The sequence below is a fragment of the Schistocerca americana genome, chromosome 7 (genome assembly GCF_021461395.2).
Source record: "Schistocerca americana isolate TAMUIC-IGC-003095 chromosome 7, iqSchAmer2.1, whole genome shotgun sequence".
In the NCBI taxonomy this organism is placed as follows: Eukaryota; Metazoa; Arthropoda; class Insecta; order Orthoptera; family Acrididae; genus Schistocerca; species Schistocerca americana.
In genome coordinates, this window is record NC_060125.1 from 387342476 (window position 1) to 387363394 (window position 20919).

Below are 20919 nucleotides of genomic sequence, written 5' to 3' on the forward strand. Positions count from 1 at the left end.
GACATTTTGAGGGCAAGGAGGGTGTGTTTGTCGCAGTGAAGAAATGGTTTCGTACCAGAACCAGTAGTGATATTGGGAGGGCGTACACGACCTGGTGTCTAGCTGGATGAAGGCTACATGACTGTAGGGAGCTATACCATTCTATTATGTATATAGTTTTCATTGTATGGAATAAATAACCGTTGAACATAATTGACGGACGTACTTTCTCTGCCACCCTCATACATCTTACAGCTACGATTTTCTTTTGTAGAAATGATAAATATGGTACTGAATATGATCAATGTTTTGCAATTTTATCTGTACATCTTTATGGATGCTCAGCAAAACACATTTAAGTGCCTGGCAGAGGGTTCATCGAACCACCTTCACAATTCTCTATTATTCCAATCTCGTATAGCGCGCGTAAAGAATGAACACCTATATCTTTCCGTACGAGCTGAAATTTCCCTTATTTTATCGTGGTGATCGTTCCTCCCTATGTAGGTTGGTGTCAACAAAATATTTTCGCATTTGGAGGAGAAAGTTGGTGATTGGCATTTTGTGAGAAGATTCCGTCGCAACGAAAAACGCCTTTCTTTTAATGATGTCCAGCCCAAATCTTGTATCCATTCTGTGACACTCTCTCCCATATTTGGCGATAATACAAAACGTGCCGCCTTTCTTTGAACTTTTTCGATGTACTCCGTGTGACGTATAATTTTATATTTATATAAATTTTCGGTGCCTACAGTGTCGCATCTTTCAGTGTCACAAAAATTTTTATTTTTAAAGGGGATCACTTAAGCCTATTTCCATGGGTTCGCCCCTCAAATTTCTCCCTCATATCACAAAACTATCGTCTGATGTAGTACAAACTGAAAAAATAAATTCGTTTTAAAGCACAGTTTCGTATATAATTTATATTCAAATCCTTACACCTGTGTCACAGAACAAATCCTACATCGAGCATACTTTACACAAGTTTAAGGGAAGAAATGCTTCCGATAATTATTAGAGTATTTAAAGAACATCAAAATATGAACAGGCTGAAATGAACAAACAGTACATGAGCCCGCGTTAATCAATTCAACTGTAAAAAGCTAAGGAGCATATTATTAGCAAAATGAAAAATATGCAAAAGTGAAATGCCAAAACGAGCGGTTCTCAATTGGGAGTAAATCAAAACGATCAGAATGGCTGAAAGAGAGCAGAATAACATGAGCCATAAACGAATAAGAGCTAAACAACTGAGCAAATGAGAGAATAGGCAAAAATGAGATGCTAACAAAATGAAAGCTGGCCGAACTCCGTCGGCACTTATATACGGTTGCGCTCGTGGCGGCACCTCGCGGCCCGTACGCAACACGTGCGCCTGCGAACGCAATGCACTCTTAGCGCTTGCGGCGGCGTCTAGCGGCCCGTACTCAAGCTGTGCGATTGCTGTCGCAGGTCGACCCTTAATCTATGATGTTACATCCGTCAGTCCTATCTGGTAAGGATCCCACACCACGCACCAGTATTCTAAAGGAGGACGGACAAGCGTAGTGTAGGCAGTCTCATTAGTACATCTGTTACATTTTCTAAGGGTCATGCCAATGAAACGCAATCTTTGGTTAGCCTTCCCCACAACATTTTCTGTGTGTTCCTTCCAATTTAAACTGTTCGTAATTGTAATACCTAGGTATTTAGTTGAATTTACGGCTCTAGTTAAAACAAAACACACTAATTCGTTTAGACGTCTGTGTCTATTATCGTCTAGCATTTCACACGTTGTAGGAGTTAGTTACCCTCCAGTAGCGTCAATTAATCTAAATTATCCGCGGTAAATGTCTTGGAAACACCAGCTCCGGACTCGCACCCAGCGAAGTTCAAGGGTGAGCACCGCTGTTGCGGGAGAGAAAAGTCTCGCGCAGAACTTTTGTTTCCGACTGCCGGAACCGTCATCCGGTCTCGTGTTCCGTCTGCAATGTTCCACAAGACGCGCCATAAAGAATAAGAAACAAGATATGAAATTGTGCAAGTCCCGTAAATTGGATCTTTAATAACTCGCGTAGGGAAGACTCCGTTTTGCGCCGCCACCACTAACTACATTTCCCGCTCCTCCCCAGCATCCGGCGAGGAAAAGCGAGCAAAGTTATTAAAGAGTCTTTTTCCCTTGTAGCAAACTTCCGCCCGCCTCCGCGGAGAGCGCTGTCCCTCCCGCCTCCGCCGCCACCCCTCCGCCCCCGGCGGCTGTATTGTTCCTCGGGACTGGGCCGAGCCTGCGCCGCCGAGCGCCGCGTCGCTCGCACTTCTTCGTCTGCGCCCTTTGTTCTACTTCGGGGAACATTTTCTGTTTCCCGCTGGCGCATATCAAAGGCCCGCCATTTCTCACGGGCTCCGTGTTGCGGCCGCGGCAGCTCCGACTGCACGGCTGGTGCTCCAATTAAAGGCAGACGGGACGCGTAAGAGCGTGTGGCTATCGTTTCTCTACAAGACCTTAACATACACATGCATTCTTCCTGTTGCGGGTACACTGTTCACACACCTCCATGAACAAATGATATGAACAGACCAAGAGTCAACTGCTCGTGGAAAGTAATAATAGTATAAATGCTATTCGAGTTTAGGTGAAATACTAAGTAGCTGAGGCGTGATTAGGAATTTTGTTTGAGGAGGGAGGCGTTCCAGGGAAGTCCGCGAAGATGTGTAAAGCCGTTGTGGTAGTGTAGCGTAGTGGTTAGCGCTTCTGCCTAGTTTCCTTTGTAGTGCCCTCCTTAACCCACCCAGAGTTGGGGTGTTCCTGCGATGAGGAGTTGAGCCGCGCCTTTTCCTCTCTTAGAACCGGTGCCTTCTCTAGTCGACGGATTATTCTTCCCCCAAAACTATGTGTCGATAGTCCCACGGAGTCTGGCGACTTGCTGTGCTCTCCTCCTCACGACATCGGTTTCCTGCTATTCTCGGTGGTATTAAAAAAATGTAAATACACAAATAAAATAAGACCATTGAACACTGAAATAAAATAAAAAGAAAAGAAAAACAAGGAAAAATAAATAAATGAAACCTCTGTTCCACGTTCCCTCCTATGCTTTCCTTATTTCCTCTGACGTGGGAACGGAACATGGTAGCCCGGAATTGAGCAGAAAGGTTCCTTAAAAAAATAGTTAACAGCACGGACTGCTAATACGTGAGCCTGGTTCGCTTTTCCACGGCTACTAATATTTATTTATTTATTTTACTTTATTCCTCACAAAAGGAAGCGAACTGGAGAGACAAGTTCGAATCCTGGCCGAGGTAACAATTTTCATTCGTAGTTTCAGTTTGCAGACAGTTATCATAGAAACAATGGCGTTCGCTGTATGGATCCATTGGCATAGCATACCATACCTACAACGCTAAGGAAAAAATGATCTTTATTGTCAATTATTAAAGCTGTCCATGGGTCAGAAAAGTGCTGAATATGCAGAAATTAAAATTTTTGCTCATTGGGCCAATAGCATAAAATGTTTGACATGTAACAAAGCAAGTTTTAAATCTAACATAAAATATTTCTCCTGGATAGTTCCTTGTAATCCACGGCCGAATTTTTTTTTTAAATCTTGTAGCGTGTATGAAGTATATAACCTTAGTTTTTAGTAGAGCAAAGTGTGGTAAAATCGAGTAGCTAATACTCCATGGCGCTATGGAGCTAGACCGTTTAACCTAGAGATTGTCAGATTTAGTAAAAGTAATCATTGTGTAGTTAGATATAATATATTCTTACGAAAAATCATAGCTTCAGTACTTTTTTAATAAGGGGGTTCTTTCGTAAAAAAAAAGTCAAATTACACGGTCTTACCCCACCCATTCGGTAACAGCAGGGTACACAAGCAAACTTTATTGGATTAGAGAAAAACCAGATTTTAGGTGGAAAATCAGCATAAATATTTGTTGAAATATAAGTCAATTAAAAATATTATTCACAAAACTCACATGCAAGGTAACAATCCTCATCATCTGCTATACTACAGCTTTCGCGGGCCCAGCAAAGAGGTTGTTCGCATTGTACCCAACTTCCCCTTCTTTTGAGTTTGAAAATACGTCTACAAAATACCAGCAACTGACGTCTGATTTCTTTTTATTGCCGTTATCCACAGAACCATTGTTCAAGGGCTGAGAGTTTTTTGATGACACAGTGTTTTTAATTTTGGTTTTAACTTGCTTCTTTTTCGGTTGATTTTCATTTACGATTTCTTTTTCTGCTCTTCTGAGTCCCCAGAAAATAACTTTCTCCATACCATTTTCTCATGAGTTTATTTCTTTTCTTTTAAATGACATTCCATGTCTGGCCCCCACTCAACGTACCCGTCTTTCAGCAACCGCTGAGGTTATAAAAAACGAAACACAAGCTCGCTATTATTCAACACAGTCCCGATTGTTTTCCAGAGTACAGATACTTACTAATCGTGTAATATACCCAAGTTTTCATAAGTGTAATAGTTAAAAAATAATCGCAATTTAAAAACAAAGGAACATTAGCCAGTTGTCACCCTAAAACTAACTTATTATCACAGACCCGGTGAATTAAACATCCACAACACACCAGTATGGTCGCTCTTTCCGCTTTACTAGTGGATTCTAATTCTGTACCTCTCCACCACAAGGGATAAATAGTGACATCAGAAACAGGTACTCGGCTTCCCCCCTCTCCCTAGTCTTACCCTACTTTCCCGCTGCGTGAGTGTGTGAGTAGGACTAAAAAATTAGTATGCTGACTAATGTCGACATCACTGATGTGTACATGGCTTGTAAAGCGACTCGTTTCGCATCATTTCGGTAAAATAACCGTTTAACTGATCTATGGAACGAATAACTAATTAACAAAAACACACACATACAGACAGGCTACTCTTTGGTCTCCATTAACTTCCAGGTCACAGTTGTTAGATGCAGTTCAAAGTTCTTGGATTTTGTTACCACATACTTCTTTCGAGAATCTTATGATCCTACTTTTAGCTTTCTTTCAAGAGCTAAGAAAAGGAGGGAAGAGAGATTACTATTTAACTTTCCGCCAACAACGAGGTCATCAGAGACAGAGAACAAGTTTAGGGTTAAGGGAAGATGAAAAAGGATTCGGCCGTGCCCTTTGAAAGGAATAATCCCAGCATTTGACTTAAGTAGTTTAGTAAAATAAAGGAAAACCTAAATATGGATACCCGGGCGTCTTCCAGGAGCTGGGGGTAAACTGTGGCGCACTGTCAAACTCTGACAAATTTTAGGCGAGTATTTCCCGCGAACATCGCCGCAAATATTCATGACTGCTTACCCTTTTCTAAAACAAGAGTTCAACGTAAGAAAAAGTTTGGTTTCCATTGCCTATTACCCTAACTCAATAGACAGATCCTTGAAGCGTATATTCATAAATGTTTCAAAGCTCTGTCTATTGTCGGAAATGAAAGAAAAAGAGAATAGACCTCGATCACAACACATGTGTTTTGCCTTCCATAAATGTAGCTACCGACTTCATCGAAAAATTTCTCCGGCTTATAGGTCTACAGCCAAATTCTATAGCAGCCACAAAATACAACTAATGGTAGGATCGGCAAAAGAGCTACCTGAACCGCTACAGACTGCCAGTCAATGTCAAGTTAGGAGCAGTTGGGATATAGTGTACTTTAAGACAAAAAAATCGAAGCTCGACAAAGGAATTATCCAAATAGTACGGACATCGGTAGATGTAATATACATCTACAGACAAACAAATTATCACAGTTTCAGAAAAACTGGATGATTTAATCAAGAGGAAGAGCTTCTCAAACTGAGCAAGCCAATAACAGGTTGGGCCACCTCTGGCACTTATGTAAGCAGTTATTCGGCTTGGCATTGATTGATAGAGTTGTTCGATGTCCTCCAATTTATATCGTGCCTATTTCTGTCCAACTGGCGCATAAAATCCTGAAAACACCGAGCGCATTGGAGGATCTGTCCATAATGCTTCAAACATTCTCAATTGTGGAGACATCCGACGACGTTGCTGACCAAGGTACGGTTTGGCAAGAACGAAGAGAAGTAGTAGAAACTTCCGCCGTCTGCGGACGGCTACTACACTCCTGGAAATGGAAAAAAGAACACATTGACACCGGTGTGTCAGACCCACCATATTTGCTCCGGACACTGCGAGAGGGCTGTACAAGCGATGATTACACGCACGGCACAGCGGACACACCAGGAACCGCGGTGTTGGCCGTCGAATGGCGCTAGCTGCGCAGCATTTGTGCACCGCCGCCGTCAGTGTCAGCCAGTTTGCCGTGGCATACGGAGCTCCATCGCAGTCTTTAACACTGGTAGCATGCCGCGACAGCGTGGACGTGAACCGTATGTGCAGTTGACGGACTTTGAGCGAGGGCGTATAGTGGGCATGCGGGAGGCCGGGTGGACGTACCGCCGAATTGCTCAACACTTGGGGCGTGAGGTCTCCACAGTACATCGATGTTGTCGCCAGTGGTCGGCGGAAGGTGCACGTGCCCGTCGACCTGGGACCGGACCGCAGCGACGCACGGATGCACGCCAAGACCGTAGGATCCTACGCAGTGCCGTAGGGGACCGCACCACCACTTCCCAGCAAATTAGGGACACTGTTGCTCCTGGGGTATCGGCGAGGACCATTCGCAACCGTCTCCATGAAGCTGGGCTACGGTCCCGCACACCGTTAGGCCGCCTTCCGCTCACGCCCCAACATCGTGCAGCCCGCCTCCAGTGGTGTCGCGACAGGCGTGAATGGAGGGACGAATGGAGACGTGTCGTCTTCAGCGATGAGAGTCGCTTCTGCCTTGGTGCCATTGATGGTCGCATGCGTGTTTGGCGCCGTGCAGGTGAGCGCCACAATCAGGACTGCATATGACCGAGGCACACAGGGCCAACACCCGGCATCATGGTGTGGGGAGCGATCTCCTACACTGGCCGTACACCACTGGTGATCGTCGAGGGGACACTGAATAGTGCACGGTACATGCAAACCGTCATCGAACCCATCGTTCTACCATTCCTAGACCGGCAAGGGAACTTGGTGTTCCAACAGGACAATGCACGTCCGCATGTACCCCGTGCCACCCAACGTGCTCTAGAAGGTGTAAGTCAACTACCCTGGCCAGCAAGATCTCCGGATCTGTCCCCCATTGAGCATGTTTGGGACTGGATGAAGCGTCGTCTCACGCGGTCTGCACGTCCAGCACGAACGCTGGTCCAACTGAGGCGCCAGGTGGAAATGGCATGGCAAGCCGTTCCACAGGACTACATCCAGCATATCTACGATCGTCTCCATGGGAGAACAGCAGCCTGCATTGCTGCGAAAGGTGGATATACACTGTACTAGTGCCGACATTGTGCATGCTCTGTTGCCTGTGTCTATGTGCCTGTGGTTCTGTCAGTGTGATCATGTGATGTATCTGACCCCAGGAATGTGTCAATAAAGTTTCCCCTTCCTGGGACAATGAATTCACGGTGTTCTTATTTCAATTTCCAGGAGTTTATCTTGCTGAAATGTAAGCCCAAGATGGTTTGCCACGAAAGGCAACAAAACGGGGCGTAGAATATCGTCAACGTACCGCTGTGCTGCAAGGATGTTGTGGATGACAACCAGCGAGCTCCGGTTATCAAAAGAATGGCACCCCAGACCGTAATTTCTGGTTATCGGGGAGTACGGTATCCCACTGCAGCCCAGGTCGTCCTCAGAGTTGTATTCGCTGGTCATCGGAAACGGGGTTCACTTCGAAGAGGGACTCATCACTGAAGACATTGAGCTTGTAGGCGGAAAAAACTGCTTGTATAAGGCCCATAGGTCGAGCAACACACTGTTGATTTGTTCAATTTGTGAAGTTCTTACTCTTCCATATATCTTCCACTTTTTCTGCAGTTGTAATCATTTGTTTTTCTGTATATGTGCATCATTCGGATATTTCCTTCGTGATGGTTTTTCCTGTCTTTTGTCTTATTAGAGTGTGTAACAATGGGATGCATGTCATGCAGTTCCAGAAAAGAGTACAACGGACATGTACGCTTCAAGCAACCCAGAAAGTCAGCCGTAGCTGAACACAGTAAAATATCACTTCGGAATCTTGACTTTGCTAATGTTCGCGCTTTAGCAAAAGCAACGTATCCAGGCACGAATCCAAAGGGTAGAGCCGGGCGGATCATGGGTTCGTGGCCCTGCCCCACCCCCCTCCCTTTCCCCCCCAAAAAAGGAAAGTACCAGCAGAGACTTTATATTTTTGTATGTATCAATTTTCAAATTTTGCAGCAAACTTTTGGAGAGTGAATCAGCATGAAAACTAAGGGCCAGGAATTCTATAAATTGCATACAGCGTGGGATACTTGTTAGTGCTTGTAAGAGGGCTTGGACTTGTCAGTGCTTGTAAGAACCTGTATGGGTTTACAACCTGACCAGTACCACTCTAGCTAGGTAAAGGTGAACATCTCCAAGCCGACAGTAATTGTTATCAACAACAAGTCCCAAATCCGACACGGTATGTACGCCTTCTTATTTTACCACCCACCGCAGGGACGGAATTTGTGTACCACACCATTCTGTGTCAAATGATATCCATGTAAAAGCGTGAAAACGTTTTCGAAGGGGTTTGCGAACTGTACAATTGAAGTGGGACGTAGGTACCAGCCCAGTATTCACCTACTGGATATATCAAACCGTCTAAAGACCATACCCAATGTGGTCGACACACCGGCTATCCATGCGGGTATTAAAGACACTAACAAGTATGCCAATCCCTTCCCCACCTCCTCTCTGAAGTTAAACCTAAATCCGCTCCCGGCCGTAACAGTGAAAACAAAAAGCCTGAGGAGGAGTCGTGATTGCTAAACGCCCATGTAGCTTCAATCGTATAGACGGTTTTAGGTTGTCGCAGTTCGGTTGTCGACCCTTTAGCGAAACGATAGTGACTCCCACGTTTTAAGATACTTCATAAAAACAAGGCGCCACTCTAGCCACGCCCTCAAGTTAGCAGTAGATCGGTGAACACTTCCTCAATGACGAAAACGTCATTGGATAACCGAACATCCACACCTACGACCATGAACATGGGAAATGGTCTGAAGTCTGAAGAAAGCCTACTTCCTAATGGCTAGATTCTCTATCAACTGTATGGGCTACTAGAAGAGAATACAGCTGTCCCTAACGTGTCTAGAAACGGAAGCGATTCGCTACGGACTAAAAGATTTCATCTTCGTTTGGGTCACTTCAGTAATGAAGATGCCCAGATGAACAACTTAAACTATTTTATCGCTTCATCCTGGACGTCTGTGTGTGCCACTTATGGTGAGCACTCCAGCAGATGCTCGTACCTCACTCCCTACGAAATCCGATTGGTTTACACTCTAAAACGTTTCCTCGTTTCGCCTACTGACACTTTCTCTCCTCCTCAAAGTCAATACAATTTACAAAATCGCTGATACTTTCGTGGCCACTTGTTGACAGCCTACCTGTTGGCTTCTGTCTCAGGTTCTTTGGACAACGTTTGTTTGATGATTCTCTGACGTTTTGCCAGCACGAGTGGTTGCCATTGTCAGAGCTTCACCCTCCATCGCTGACAGTGGGCTGGAGTCGAGCTAGCGGCTGAAACATCGTGAAACAAACATTGGCCGAACAAAACGAAATAGAAGCCAACAGTCAGTGCGTCGATAAAATTTATAGCAAACCGTTTTATTACCCGTGAAGACAATTTGCCCCGACAATTTCCGTAGTCGTTTTTCGTGGTAACAGCAAAAAGTACTACGGGGCACAAAGGTAACTGAATTTTGGCGATGCTTGCTGGCTCAAATGGTTCAAATGGCTCTGAGCACTATGCGACTTAACTTCTGAGGTCATCCGTCGCCTAGAACTTAGAACTAATTAAACCTAACTAACCTAAGGACATCACACACATCCATGCCCGAGGCAGGATTCGAACCTGCGACCGTAGCGGTCGCTCGGTTCCAGACTGTAGCGCCCAGAACCGCTCGACCACTCCGGCCGGCTACGCGATGGTTGCACTAGGCCTGTGTTTTTGACAGAGAAAGAGGTAAACTAGGTAGTAATTGCGTGCATTCCAATATTCCAACAGGTGGAGTGCTGTCACATGCTACACATTTGTAGTACTCTAATGTAGTGCATAGCATTAAAATTACATACTGATAGGCAGCATCGTTTGGTTGTACTCACTGTACACAGTGAAATCATTACTTTACTGCTGAAGGAGCCTGAATTCACGTTTCGCCTGAATAAACCATTGTTGCCTCAATTTTGAAGCTTCATTTTCTGGAAAAACATTATTGTAGAACTTTTTGAATCTACACTGACGGAAAGAATCGCAAGGCAAAATATTAATTAATGTAGAGTAATGACATTATGGCAATACGTTTGTCTAGGTAACATATTTAAGTGATCAGGTCACAGATTAATTTACGCGCAAGATAAACTATTGCAAACGTAAAATGCTGGACATTAATTACCGGTATAATAACCAGAATACTGAATGCAAGCATGCAAACATGCGTCCATTATTTTCTAAAGGTGCCGGATGTAAGTTTGCAGGATGGAGTCCCATGCCAGCTCCTGTCAGTCCGTCAATACACTGACGGTTAAGGCTTTTTGTGGATGAGGCTGGAGTTATCGTCCAGTGATATCCAATATGTACTCGATTGGGGACAGGTCTGGTAATCGAACAGGCCAATGCAACATGTCGGCACCATGTCGAGTACGTTGCGTTACAACAGCGGCATATGGGTGAGTGCTATCCTGTTGGAAAACACCCCCTGTAATGCTGTTCATGAATGGCAGCACAACAGGTCGAATCACCAGACTAACGCACAAATTTATACTCAGGTGCGTGGGATAACCACAAGAGTGCTTCTGCAGTCATATGACATCGTACCCCAAACCTTAACTCCAGGTGTAGGTCCATTGTGTCTAGCAGACAGGTCCTCAATTGGTCACCTTGAAACCAAAACATAGCCATCACTGGCGCAGAGGCAGAACCACCATTTATCAGAAAACACAACAGACCTCCAACCGACTCTCCAATGAGTTTAGCTTGATACCACGGACGTTGCAAACGCCGGTTGTTTGGGATCAGTGGAATGCACATTGCTGGGCGTCTGGCTCGGAGCTAACCTTGTAGTAACCGATCTGTAACTGTTCGTGTAATTGTGGTTTCATCTTCTGCTCAAATTGCTGCTACAGATGCAGTACGATGAGCCAGAGCCATACCGTGAGCACCATGGTCTTCCCTCTCGGTATGACCACCTGGCCGTCCGCAGATCTGTCTTTCTGCAACAGTACATTCTCATGAGAACAGCTGGTAGCAATCTGCAATATGGTAGAAATAACACCCAGCCTCTCGTTGCCCTATTACACGACCTCATTAAAACTGGGTGAGGTATTTATAATAGCGTTCAAATGGCTCTGAGCACTATCGGACTTAACATCTGAGGTCATCAGTCCCCTAGAACTTAGAACTACATACACCTAACTAACCTAAGGACAACACACATATCAATGCCCGAGGCAGGATTCGAACCTGCGACCGTAGCAGTCGCGCGGTTCCGGACTGAAGCGTCTAGAACCGCTTGGCCACCGCGGCTGGCATAATAGCGTCTTTGTCATTTTAAAGGCATTCTTGACTAACGAGAACTTACCACATCCAGCCTCAAAGTTAACTAACGCTCAAGACTGTTACAGGGTGCATACAAACAAACCTGATTTGCATCATAATAGTGGCGCTTCTAGCGCCACTCTTATACTATTGGTGGGAAACATCATTAAGCATGGTCCTTCACAAGTAGAAACGCGCCTACCAACTATCGTGTATGACACTCATTTGTTCAAATAACTTACGGGTCTGCTGCCGGGTGACGTCGTCAGACACCGCCGATATTTCGACAGGAGCACACCCTGCCATTCTCAAGGCACAAATGCAAGGAAGAAAAAATGTGCAAGCAAATTTAATACCTCGGTTCATAGAGGAGAAACAAGGAAGATACCACACACAGAACAAGTGTCAACACAACCAAAGATAACCAACGTCAGGAATATCGATGGTTACTATTAATCAACAGGTGAGGTAGCACTAATTTTGTCCCTCTGTTTTTTGAGGAGAGACAGAGCCGGATTCCAAGCAGCATTTAAACAAAATCCACCATCTCTGTTAATAAGGTGAAAGGTCTCTGTTGGATTCCTTTCATGTTAATTTCTTAAATCTGTTATCATTTACGGCATAAATTCCTCTTCTAAACTTACTGTGGTGTTTCTGACTATCTGGGAGGAGACAGCAGTGAAACGTGTTACTTTTACACATAAACAAGAACGATCTGTCACAGTACTACACTTTAAAACACAGTTTATATGCAATTCATGTCACACAGTCTCATTCGGAACCTACATCTGCTTTCTTTTATATACTGTATATGATAAGATACTGTCATCCCCCTTCCCTTCTGTGTGAAAGAATGAATGAATGAGCAAATGTATTTCTAGTTGCATGCTGGACGGTAGCAGACAAGCCTGTCTGCTAGAGAACAGTAGGACCAACGTCGGAACAGGTGGCTACGCTTTCTAAAAACAAAGAGGTTTCTATCCTTAGTATGGTCCTGTCCGTCCCTTGTCATGTTGGTATAGGAAGCTGCCTCTCTGGCCACTTCCGTTTGTATTTGTGAGCCACCCTCAGGAAGGGAACACGCCAGTCTGTCCGCGGCGAGCGTCTGAAGTGGTAAGATCTCCGGCTAAGCGCGTGTCTGCTAAGTCCTTAGGACAATGGATTTCTTAAGTTCAGCCTAACTGAAAATTTAATCACCTTTATTTCAGGTTTAGCTCTAAAATATCTAATGTTATCTTAACTTGCAACGCAGTGTAATTCGAGTGTGAAGTTCAGAATATATTCCGGTAGTTGCTTTGTTACTACTTTGTGAGTAAAGTGGAACCACGTGTTGATCAGTAACTCTAACTAAGATCATCAATCTTAAATGCAAATGTGCGTGAGATTATAACGTCTCGTCTTGACAATATTTTTCAGTATAGCAACTTTTCTTTATGTTCGACCCACGTGGGGTGTACTTTGTGAGACCAGTACCACGTGCCCATACAATGGTTTGACCCATCAGGTTAATAGTAAGACGATAGTAACCAGTTTGAGGTTTTTCTTTTGTAAGTTGCTTTTCGATCTAATTTATTTTAATTATCAAAATTATTGTGGAGTTACTCTCTTTGTGTAAACCAAGTTGACCACGTGAAGCATGTGGTGTAATCATCAAAGTAGCCCTCAGCTACTCTTTTCAGGAAGATTTCACAGGGAGTTAGTATGAATTTAGTATACCAGTGTGTGGTAATTACATGACGGACAGCATTGTGCTACGAATGTAACTTCTTTGGGTGAAAATTGAATCGGTTGGTTGTTGTTAATTTCCTCTTGCACATGTTTCAACGTTCTTCGTGTGTTATTTTATGAATGCAGTGTTGTATGCAGTCTCCCAATCTTTGCTCTATATTTGATGCGTTCCATAAGATTACAAACTCACATTTTCACAGTCCTAAATAAGGCACCAGCTTAGTTATGACTCAAGTTTAATATGCTGAAATTTCAGTGATCAATGTTAAAATAAATTTCCAAATATAAACTGATTTATTTCTTTTTATTTAAATTCTCTTTTATACATATATATATCACCGGTTGTCGTATGACTATTAAAAGATTATAATTAATGTTAGTCTAGTTGGGAATTTGGTAAGCTAGACTGGATACCTGGTGAAACAGTTCAAAAATGGTTCAAATGGCTCTGAGCACTATGCGACTTAACTTCTGAGGTCATCAGTCGCCTAGAACGTAGAACTAATTAAACCTAACTAACCTAAGGACATCACACACATCCATGCCCGAGGCAGGATTCGAACCTGCGACCGTAGCGGTCACGCGGTTCCAGACTGAAGCGCCTTTAACCGCACGGCCACACCGGCCGGCGGTGAAACAGTTGCTCAGTAATGCAAGGATAACTTCCCCAGACAGCTCACAGCTTTTAACCCGCTTTTATTGTCTATCAGCACCGCTTTCATAGCAAATTAAAGCAACAACGTTACAACGGTTGCTTGATAGTCTGATTTCAGCAGCTTCCTTAATAACACTATCCCAATAGTTTGACGTGCAAGCCAGACTCTCCGTGTTGTTGTATTCCATAGGATAACCGGCGTCAAGGCAATGTTCTGCAATAGCGGATTTGCTCGGCTGTTGTAAGCTTGTGTGACGCTTACGTTCAATAACCGGTCTTCCACAGTCCTGATTGTCTGACCAATATATGACTTGCCACAACTGCAAGGAATACGATAGACCCCAGCCTTACGCAAACCAAGATCATCATTTACGGACGCCAACAGGGCCTTAAACTTGGAAGGTGGTCGAAAAACACATTTCACCTCATATTTCCATAAAATACGGCCAATCCTATTGGAAATGCTTCCTGCGTAAGGCAAAAAGGCCGTAGACTTCGGTGCCACTTCGTTGCTATCGTCACTCACCCGTTGCACAGAAGGCTGATGGCGCAACGCACGTTTGATCTGCCCCTCACTATAACCATTGTGATGAAAGGTGACTTCGAGATGTGCTAGCTCAGCTGCACAACCTTGGCAAACGTTGGACACACACTATGATTTCGACACTTAAATAAAAACGATAATGCACATTCCAACCTTGCTCTACTGCTGCGAAGTTTATCCAACCTACATTTCCTCCCCGTAGAGGTAAACAATGTGAGACCTTAACTTTTCCCGGCGAATCGAATGTTCAAATAACTTACGGGTTTGCTGCCGGATGACGTCGTCGGACACCGCCAATATTTCGAAATCATAGTGTGGTTCCAACGTTTGCCAAGGTTGTGCATCATATTAGTTCTCCTGCCGCCAATCGCATCAAGCAACGTGCTGGTTTAGCTCTTGTTCGTGAAAGGATCCACTATACTCGACGTCAATTAGATTTTGTTTCTAAGGGATTATTTCAGCTTCATTTAATGATGGCGTCTAATGCTTCTGAATTTTCTTGGGATTCGGTGGACGGTGCCTCTTGGTCGCAGTCTGACTGGGAATTTCAATCTGTAACTGCTCGTCATTCGGCGAAGTTTGAACGTTTCCTTGGCTCAGTGTCTAATTCTAATTCTCGACGTCCTGTGATCAATCTCACGGAGAAAACGTTTAACGACGCATCATTGTCTGTGCTGGGGAAAGGTTTCAACTTCGCCCCGATGCCTAAGAGTTTGCCAGTCGTTGTTTTTAATAGTTCTATCGAACAGGCTGTTTATAAACTACCTTCCGAGGCTGCGGAAGAGGTTAGGAGGGAAGCTTGTTGTGTGTTGACTGGGGCCCGGCCACACAAGTGTAACATTACAGCAGCTGAGGCGGCTGTTTTACGTTCACTTAGAATGGATTCTGATATTGTTATTTTACCTGCGGACAAGGGTAACGCCACCGTTTGGATGAACAAGCACGATTACATTCAAAAGATGCAGTGTCTACTTTCTGATTCGGCGTATCGAAAAATCGGTGCTGACCCTGCTAAGAGTGTTGAGAGAAAGACAAATAGCCTCCTGAAGAAAAGTTCTTTGTCACAGGAGACTATCAAGAGTCTTAATTCTTGCTGTGCTGTACCACCTAGATTATATGGCCTCCCTAAGGTCCATAAAGAGGCTGTCCCGTTGAGGCCTATTGTTTCTAATATTGGTGCTCCAACATATCGTGTAGCTAAACATTTTGGTAGTTTGTTGAGCACACTAGTGGGTATGTGTGCACACCACATTAAGAACTCTGCAGATTTCTTACGTCGATTGCAGGGATTGCGTTTGAATGACTGATATTTTATTCAGTTTTGATGTGGTTTCTCTTTTCACTCGCGTTCCTCTCTCTGATTCGTTGCAGCTAATTGAGGTTAAGTTTGATGTCGAATTAACAAATTTGTTTCGACATGTGCTGACTTCCACTTACTTTTTATTCAATGGTCAGTACTACGAACAGACTGATGGAGTTGCAATGGGAAGCCCGTTGTCACCTATTGTGGCCAATTTGTTTATGGAGGACTTTGAGGAACGTGCATTGTAGTCAGCGACCTTGAAACCTGCGTGTTTTTTCAGATATGTAGATGATACTTTTGTTGTGTGGCCTCATGGTAGTGAGAATTTAAACCGGTTTTTGGAACATCTGAATTCAATCCACCCCAATATTCAGTTCACTATGGAGGTCGAAAAGAATGGATGCCTTCCCTTCCTTGATGTGTTGGTCAAAAGGAAGACTGATGGTTCGTTGAGGCATTCTGTTTATAGGAAGCCCACCTACACCGACTTGTATCTGCGAGCTGATAGTTGCCACCATCCAGCTCAGTGTGAAGGAGTACTTCGCACCTTGGTTCACAGGGCCCACGTTATCTCAGACCCTGAAAGTTTGGCAGCTGAGCTAGCACATCTCGAAGTCACCTTTCGTCACGATGGTTATAGTGAGAGGCAGATCAAACGTGCGTTGCGCCATCAGCCTTCTGTGCAACGAGTGAGTGACGATAGCAACGAAGAGGCACCGAAGTCTACGGCCTTTTTGCCTTACGCAGGAAGCATTTCCAATAGGATTGGCCGTATTTTACGGAAATATGAGGTGAAATGTGTTTTTCGACCACCTTCAAAGATTAAGGCCTGTTGGCGGCCGTAATAGATGGTCTTGGTTTGCGTAAGGCTGGGGTCTATCGTATTCCTTGCAGTTGTGGCAAGTCATATATTGGTCAGACAATCAGGACTGTGGAAGACCGGTGTATTGAACGTAAGCGTCACACACGCTTAAAACAGCCGAGCAAATCCGCTATTGCAGAACATTGCCTTGAGACCGGTCATCCTATGGAATACAAAAACACGGAGATTCTGGCTTGCACGTCAAACTATTTGGATAGTGTTATTAAGGAAGCTGCTGAAATCGGACTATCAAGCAACCTTATTAACAGAGATGGTGGATTTTGTTTAAATGCTGCTTGGAATCCGGCTCTGTCTCTCCTCAAAAAACAGAGGGACAAAATTAGTGCTACCTCACCTGTTGATTAATACACTCCTGGAAATTGAAATAAGAACACCGTGAATTCATTGTCCTAGGAAGGGGAAACTTTATTGACACATTCCTGGGGTCAGATACATCACATGATCACACTGACAGAACCACAGGCACGTAGACACAGGCAACAGAGCATGCACAATGTCGGCACTAGTACAGTGTATATCCACCTTTCGCAGCAATGCAGGCTGCTATTCTCCCATGGAGACGATCGTAGATATGCTGGATGTAGTCCTGTGGAACGGCTTGCCATGCCATTTCCACCTGGCGCCTCAGTTGGACCAGCGTTCGTGCTGGACGTGCAGACCGCGTGAGACGACGCTTCATCCAGTCCCAAACATGCTCAATGGGGGACAGATCCGGAGATCTTGCTGGCCAGGGTAGTTGACTTACACCTTCTAGAGCACGTTGGGTGGCACGGGATACATGCGGACGTGCATTGTCCTGTTGGAACAGCAAGTTCCCTTGCCGGTCTAGGAATGGTAGAACGATGGGTTCGATGACGGTTTGGATGTACCGTGCACTATTCAGTGTCCCCTCGACGATCACCAGTAGTGCACGGCCAGTGTAGGAGATCGCTCCCCACACCATGATGCCGGGTGTTGGCCCTGTGTGCCTCGGTCGTATGCAGTCCTGATTGTGGCGCTCACCTGCACAGCGCCAAACACGCATACGACCATCATTGGCACCAAGGCAGAAGCGACTCTCATCGCTGAAGACGACACGTCTCCATTCGTCCCTCCATTCACGCCTGTCGCGACACCACTGGAGGCGGGCTGCACGATGTTGGGGCGTGAGCGGAAGACGGCCTAACGGTGTGCGGGACCGTAGCCCAGCTTCATGGAGACGGTTGCGAATGGTCCCCGCCGATACCCCAGGAGCAACAGTGTCCCTAATTTGCTGGGAAGTGGCGGTGCGGTCCCCTATGGCACTGCGTAGGATCCTACGGTCTTGGCGTGCATCCGTGCGTAGCTGCGGTCCGGTCCCAGGTCGACGGGCACGTGCACCTTCCGCCGACCACTGGCGACAACATCGATGTACTGTGGGGACCTCACGCCCCAAGTGTTGAGCAATTCGGCAGTACGTCCACCCGGCCTCCCGCATGCCTACTATACGCCCTCGCTCAAAGCCCGTCAACTGCACATACGGTTCACGTCCACGCTGTCGCGGCATGCTACCAGTGTTAAAGACTGCGATGGAGCTCCGTATGCCACGGCAAACTGGCTGACACTGACGGCGGCGGTGCACAAATGCTGCGCAGCTAGCGCCATTCGACGGCCAACACCTCGGTTCCTGGTGTGTCCGCTGTGCCGTGCGTGTGATCATTGCTTGTACAGCCCTCTCGCAGTGTCCGGAGCAAGTATGGTGGGTCTGACACACCGATGGCAATGTGTTCTTTTTTCCATTTCCAGGAGTGTAGTAACCATCGATATTCCTGACGTTGGTTATCTTTGGTTGTGTTGACACTTGTTCTGTGTGTGGTATCTTCCTTGTTTCTCCTCTATGAACCGAGGTATTAAATTTGCTTGCACATTTTTTCTTCCTTGCATTTGTGCCTTGAGAATGGCAGGGTGTGCTCCTGTCGAAATATCGGCTGTGTCTGACGACGTCACCCGGCAGCAAACCCGTATGTTATTTGAACACTCTACTCGCCGGGAAAAGTTAAGGTCTCACATGACACTAATTGTTGGTGTTACGATTTTTTCACCAGTGTATTTCGTCTCCTTCACATGACCATTAGCATACCCTAGCTTTTTTCCTTATTCTTTTATTGCTTCAGAGGCCTATTTTCTACTACAAAAGCTGATAATTTTTCCCAAAGTCAGCTTTCTTTCCTAATGTTCGTAACATCGGAGAAATTCACTTCGTCAGTGGGATATTTGTAGTGTGCTCTTTGCTTGTACGTACTTGAATCCCACTCTTCTCAACATCGTTCCCTCCTGGTATGACCTGCATGCCACGTACTTACGCAACGTTAATTTTTTCGTCACACATTCTGTCATCTTCTCCTTGGGAATAGTCAGAAATTTTTTTATAATCGTGGATAATTTTATTGACGTTAACAGCTAGCTTCTTCAACTGCACACAAAAGCATTTTCCACGGTACCTTTCCCTCCTTCTATTGAGAAGCAACAACGTGCATTACTTTGAACTGCAGCGTTGCTGTACCTGATAACGTGGTGAAGTTAGTTACCGATACACTCAGACCTATGTTTCCGCTTGTCGAGTCATATCTTGCTGTTTACTAAGGGATATGACTGCAAGGTAAGGAAAAAGCATTCACTTTGGTAGCGACTTGGTAATAAGTAATAACGAATTAAAGAGGGTTTGTTTTTTTGAAAAAAGCAGTTATTTGGTCTAGCACCAAACATGTTTAATCACTTTTGTGGCATCATCAGTGCGTTTTTTCTTTCATTGTTTCTGAAATACGCACATACAAATCTTATGTAAGTTAGCAATACGTTTACGTCATATTCTGTTGTTGTTCAGATTACATTTACCTCTTTTTACATTATGTGTGCCCTGTCAGTGCCAAAAGAAATCAGCCTTCTTGCTGCAGGGTGGAATCTCTTTAATTCATTTTTATTTCAGGAAGCATGGGAACGGAACTTAAAGTTCCATGATAATGTTTTTTGATAAGTGTTTTAGGCCTTCGAAAACGTTACCTAGAAAGGCTAGCCTAACCATATGATATTACAACCGTTAACTAACAAAGTTGTCGTCGAGATTTCACCGTTGCGAATCGTCTTCCTGTCTTTTACGACTAATAACATTCACCAATGTGGATAAGTTATATCATCCGTAATACCACCGTTTCCTTCGAAGACGCCGTTGGTACGTCTACCTGTCTGCATGTCCCAAACTCCGCCTTCCTCTTGGTTTGTTGTCAGTCATCGTCTATTCCCAAACACCAGTTTCCTGCATCAGAAACTGTAATTATTGTTCAATATGTCACCTTCCACAACTTACGAGAATTCTCATCCTTCTTAGAGTCACTTCACCCTTGCTTAAGCAGGTCTATCTGTGCAATCGTTATCAGATACCGTTCCAAGGATGGCATATCCAATTCAACGTCCACCAGCATTAGGACTCATTACAAGATAAGCAACAAGAGTGTCAGAACAAATTGCAGTGTCAGTAACTGTAATAAAATTTGTAATTCTGAGTGTACCACCCACTGCAGCACTCTTCATCAAGTTCGGACTTTAAAACTAGTTTCTGTAATTTTGTAGTTCGCTCTGATGGTGCCCGCATCTAATCCAGAACTTTGAATTCAGTCACCATTTACTTTCTACTGCTCCTCAGACATTTCTGTCAACTTACTCCGACGAATCACTAATTCTTCGTCATTGAAGGAGCCGAACTTCATGATACAAAACTGACCAAATTTAGGCCCAAGAAAGCTACACGAATGTCCCACAAATGACCCAATTTCGTAATCCAAAATTTACACTTTCTTTTTGTCTTGGTCAGACAATACATTAATCCAGTCAAAATCACTCTAATTTTAAATCCAAAAATAGAAATTTTCACATATTCCTAAATATTCTCGCAGAGAGTCTGTAATACCTCAAACTTCATTTTTTAACTCTGAGTTGAAATATTATGCTAAGACAAAAATACTCAGAAATCACATTACTGTCAAATGCGCTCACATCCTCGCTGACACCTTTTACGATTTACAGCAGATACGTTATGACGGCTTGGTAACAATTTACAGACCAAGATAGATATACAAAAAGCACTGTTCCTTTCACATGCCATGTTTCCTTTCATCAATCCTATTATTTTTGTTATTTTATGTTGTAACAATGACATGAAATGTCAAATTACATGATTGCTTTGCGTATCCTGTATAAAGGCACTGTGAT